Below are 6,000 nucleotides of genomic sequence, written 5' to 3' on the forward strand. Positions count from 1 at the left end.
AATGAGATCTGAAATATCAGTTGGTAGATTTACAAAAACAGTGTTTCAACACTGCTCAACAAAAAGAGAGGTATAACTCTGTGTGGAAATCACACATCACAAAGCAGTTTCTCATAAATATTCTCTCCAGTTTTTATCTGCAGATACTTCCTTTGATCACAGACCTCAAGGCAATTGCGAATATCCCTTTGCAGATTATACAAAAACAGTGTTATAAAACTGCTCAATGAAAAAAAAGATTGAACCTTGCAAGAGGAATTCACACAACACAAAACACTTTCTCTGAATGCTTCTTTCTAGTTTTTATCTGAAGACATTTCCTTTTTCACTACAGGCTTCAATGCTCTCCCAAATATACCTTTTCAGATTCCACAAAAACTGATTTCAAACTGCTCAATTGAATGAAAGGTTTAACTCTATGAGGTGATTATACAAACCACAAAGTAGTTTCTGAGATAGCTTCTTTAAAGTTTTCCTCTGAAGATATTTCCTTGTTCAATATAGGCCTCAATGAGACCCCAAATATCCTTTTGTGGATTAAGCAAAGGCAGATTCTACAAACTGTGCAATGTAAAAAAAAAGGTTTACCACTGTTTGATGAATGCACCTGTCAGAAAACAGTTTCTCAGAAAGCTTCTCTCTAGTTTTTATCTAAGGATATTTCCTTTTTCACTCCAGGCTTCAATGTGTTCCCAAATATCCCTTCTCAGATGACACAAAAACATTGATTTCAGACTGCTCAATGAAAAGAAAGGTTTAACTCTATGGGATGAATGAACATATCACAAAGCAGTTTCTCAGAAAGCTTCTCTCCAGTTTTAATATGAAGATGATTTCTTTTTCACCGTAGGCCTCAGTGGAATCTGCAAAGGGATAAGGCCTCCTTATCAGTGTTAGCAAAAAACCAGTGTTAGCAAACTGCACAATGAAAAGTTTATCTCTGTGAGAGGATTCATGCAACACAAAGCAGTTTCTCTGAAAGCTTCTTGTAGTTATTAATGGAGGATATTTCCCTTTTCACCATAGACTTCAATGCTCTCCTAAATATCCCTTCTCAGGTTCCACATAAAGAGTGACTTCAAACTGCTCAATCAAAAGAAATGTTTAACTCTATGAGATGAATACACACATCACAAAGAAATTTCTCACAAAGCTTCTTTCTAGTTTTCATTTAAGGATATTTCCTTGCTCACCATAGGCCTCAATGCACCCCAAAATGTCCTTTCTCAAATTTCTCAAAGACTGAGTCTCAAAACTGTGCAATGTAAAGAGAGGTTTAACTCTGTGAGATGAATGCTCATATCACAAAGAAGTTTCTCAGAAAGCATCTTTGTAGTTTTTATCTGAGGGTATTTTCTTTTTACTCATAGGCTTCAATAGGCTCCGAATATCCCTTGGTAAATTATACAAAAGCAGTGTTTCCACACTGCTCAGGGAAAAGAGAGGTATAACTCTGTGAATGGAATGCACATATCACAAAGTAATTTCTCATAAAGCCTTTGTCCGGTTTTTATCTGAAGGTATTTCCTTTTTCACCAGAGGCCTCAATGCGACCCCAAGTGTCCCTTTGAACATTCGTCAAAGACAGAATCTCCAAACTGTGCAATGAAAAAGAAGGTTTAACTCTGTGAGAGGAATTCACACATCACAAAGCACTTTCTCAGAAATCTTCTTTCTAGTTTTCATCTGAAGATATTTCCTGGTTCACCTTAAGACTCATTCCTCCCCCTCCCCCTCCCCCTCCCCCGCCAAATGTCTCTTCATGGATACATCCAAGACAGAGTTTCCCAACTGTGCAATGTGAAGAAATGTTTAACTCTGTGTGATGAATGCACATATCACAAATTAGTTTCTTGGAAAACTTCATTCTAGTTTTTATCTGAGGATATTTCCTTTTGCACCATAGGCTTCAAAGCACTCTGAAATATCGCTTTTTAGGTTTTATAAAAACAATGTTTCCACACTGCTCAAGGAAAGGAGATTTAAAACTCTTTGAGTGGAATTCACACATCATGCAGCAGTTTCTCAGAAAGCTTCTCTCCAGTTTTTATTTGAAGATAATTCCTTTTACCCTATAGTCTCAATGCACTCCCGAATATCCCCTTGCAGATTCCACAAAAACAGCGTTACTAAACTGCTCAATGAAAGGAAAGGTTTAACTCTGTGAGATGATTTCACAAATCACAAAGCAATTTCTCAGAAATCTTCTTTCTAGTTTTTATCTGAGGATATTTCGTTTATCACCATAGGCTTAAATGTGCTCCCAGTATCCTTTCTCAGATACCACAGAAACAGTGATTTCAAACTCCTCCATCAAAAGAAAGTTTTAATTCTACCAGATGAATTCACACATCACAAAGCAGTTTCTCAGAAAGCTTCATCCTAGTTTTCATCTGAATATATTTCCTTGCTCACCATAGGCCTCAATGTGCCCCTGAATGTCCCTTTGCAGAAAAATCAAAGACATCACAACATAAAGAAAGTTTTAATTCTGTGAGATGGATGCACATTTCAACAAGCAGTTTCTCGAAAAGCTTCTTTATATTTGTAACTGAGGATATTTGCTTTTTCATCATAGGCCTCAATGCGCTCTTGAATATCCATCTGCAGATTCCAGAAAAACAGTTTTACCGATCTGTGAAATGAAAAGTAAGGTTTAACAATGTGAGAGGATTTCACACAACACAAAGTAGTTTCTCGGAAAGATTCTTACTAGTTTTTCTTTGAGATTGTTTCCTTTTTCACCATAGGCTTCTTTACTCTTCCAAATATCCCTTCTCATATTCCACAAAAACAGTATTTTTCAAACTGCTCAATCAAAAGGAAAGTTTAATTCTATTAGATAAATGAATACATCACAAAGCAGCTTCTCAGGAAGCTTCTTTCTAGTTTTCATCTGAAGATATTTCCTTGTTCACAGAAGGCCTCAATGTGTCCCTGAATATCCCTTCATGGATTCATCAAGGACAGAGTTTCCAAACTGCGTAATGTAAAGAAATGTTTAACTGTGAGATGAATGCACATATCACAAAGCATTTTATCGGAAAGATTCTTTCTACTTTTTATCTCAGGATATTTTCTTTTTCACCATAGGCTTTAATGTGCTCCCAAATATCCCTGCTCAGATTCCACAAAAACAGTGATTTCAAGCTGCTCTATCAAAAAAGAAAGATTTAACTCTATGAGATGAATGCACACATCACAAAGCAGTTTCTCAAAAAGCTTTCTTTCTAGTTTTCATCTGAAGATATTTCCTTGCTCACCATAAGCCTCATGGCGTTCCCAAGTTTCCCTTCTTGGATTCATCACAGACAGTCTACAAACTGCACAATGCAAAGAAAGGTTTAACTCTGTGAGATGAATGCACATATCACAAAGCAGTTTCTAGGAAAGCTTCTTTGTTGTTTTTATCTGAGTATATTTCGTTTTTCACCACAGGTTCAATGCACTCCGAAATATCCCTTGGTGGATTTTACAGAAAAAGTATTTCCACAGTGCTCAATGAAAAGAGAGGTATAACCCTGTGAATGGAATGCACTCATCACAAAGCAGTTTCCCATAAAGTTTCTCTCCACTTTTTATCTGAATATATTTCCTTTTTCACCATAGGCCTCAAAGTGCTCATGAAAATCCCATTGCAGTTTATACAAAAACAGTGTCACCAAACTGCTCAAGGAAAAGAAAGGTTTAACTCTGCGAGAGGAATTCACACAACACAAAGCACTTTCTCAGAGAGCTTCTTTCTAGTTTTTATCTGAAGATATTTCCTTCTTCACTATAGGCTTCAATATTCTCCCAAATATTCCTTCTCAGATTCCACAAAAACAATATTTTTCAAACTGCTCAATCAAAAGAAAAGTTTAACTCTATGATATGAATGTACACTTTACAAAGCAGTTTGTTAGAAAGTTTCTTTCTAGTTTTCATCTGAAGATATTTCCTTGCTCACCGTAGGTCTCAATGAACCCACGAATGTCCCTTCATAGATTCCTGAAAGACAGAATTTCCGAACTGTGCAATGTAAACAAAGATTTAACTCTGTGAGGTGAATGCACCTATCACAGAGCAGTTTCTCTGACAGTTTCTTTCTAATTTTTATTTGAGGATGATTTCTTTTTCACCATAGGCTTCAAAGCATTCTTAAATATCCATTCTCAGATGACACAACATTGATTTCAGACTGCACAATGAAAAGAAAAGTTTAACACTATGGGATGAGTGAACACATCACAAAGCAATTTGTTAGAAAGCTTCTTTCTAGTTTTCATCTGAAGATATTTCCTTCCTCACCTTAGGCCTCAATGCACCCCCGAATGTTCTTCCATGGATTCGTCAAAGGCAGAGTTTCCAAACTGTGCAATTTAAAGAAAATTTTAACTCTGTGAGATGAATGCACATATCACAAAGTAGTTTCTTGGAAAGTTTCTTTCTAGGTTTTATTTGAGGATATTTCGCTTTCACCATAGGCTTCAGTGCACTGTGAACAATGTCTTGGTAGATTTCACACAAACAGTGTTTCCACACTGCTCAATGTAAAGAGAGGCATAACTCTGTGTGTGGAATGCGCACATAACAAAGTATTTTCTCTGAATGCTTTCCTCCAGTTTTTATCTGAAGACATCTCCTTTTTCACCATAGACCTCAATGTACTCCTGAATATCCCTTTCCAGGTTCCACAAAAGCAGTTTTACCAAACCACTCAATGAAACTTAAGGTTTAACTCTGTGGGAGCATTTCAAAGCAACACAAAGCAGTTTCTTAGAAAGCTTCTCTCTAATTTTTATTTGAGAATGTTCCCTTTTTCATTATAGGCTTCAATGCTTTCCCAAATATACCTTCTCAGATTCCACAAAAACATTGATTTCAAACTGCTCAATCGAAAGAAAGATTTAAATCTATGAGATGAATGTACATATCACAACGCAGTTTCTCAGAAAGCTTCTTTATAGTTTTCCTATGAAGATATTTTCCTGTTCACCATAGGCCTCAATGCGACTCCAAATGTCCCTTCGTGGATTTGTCAAAGACAGAATCTACAAACTGCACAATATAAATAAAGTTTTAACTCTGTGAGATGAATGCACCTATCACAAAACAGTTTTTCAGAAGCTCCTTTCTAGTTTTTATCTGAGGATATGTCCTTTTTCACCATAGGCTTCAATGCGTTCCCAAATATCCCTTCTCAGATGGCAAAAAGCAAAAAAAAATATTGATTTCAGACTGCTCAATGAAAAGAAAGGTTTAATTCTGTAGGATGAATGAACACATCACAAAGCTTAGAACATATCAGAAAGGTTCTTTCTAGTTTTCATCTGAAGATATATCCTGGTTCACCATAGGCCTGAGTTTCCAAACTGTACAATGTGAAGAAACGTTTATCTCTGTGAGATGAATGCACATATCTCAAAGCAGTTTCTCCAAAACCTTCTATAAAGTTTGTATATGAGGATATTTGCCTTGTCACCATAGGCTCCAGTGCACTCTGAAATATCCCTTCTTAAATTTTACACAAACAGTGTTTCCACCCTGCTCAAGGAACAGAGTGATAAAACTCTGTGAGTGAAATTTACACATCATACAGCAGTTTCTCTGAAAGCTTCTCTCTACATTTTATCTGAAGACTTTTCCTTTTTCACCATAATCTCAATGCACTCCCGAATATCACTTTGCAGATTATACAAAACCAGTGTTACCAAACTGCTCAATGGAAAGAAAAGTTCAACTCTGTGAGAGGAATTCACACAACATAAAGCACTTTATTGGAAGGCTTCTTTGTAGTTTTTATCTGAAGATATTTTCTTTTTCACTATAGCATTCAATGCTCTCCAAAATATATCTTCTCATGTTCCAAAAAACCTGTGATTTCAAACCGCTCAATAGAAACAAAGTTTTACCTCTATGAGATGAATGTATACATCAAAAAATTGTTTCTTAGAAAGCTTCTTTTTTTATTATACTTTATGTTCTAGGGTACATGTGCACAACGTGCAGGTTTGTTAT

Source organism: Macaca nemestrina, chromosome 18 (assembly GCF_043159975.1).
Source record: "Macaca nemestrina isolate mMacNem1 chromosome 18, mMacNem.hap1, whole genome shotgun sequence".
Lineage (NCBI taxonomy): Eukaryota > Metazoa > Chordata > Mammalia > Primates > Cercopithecidae > Macaca > Macaca nemestrina.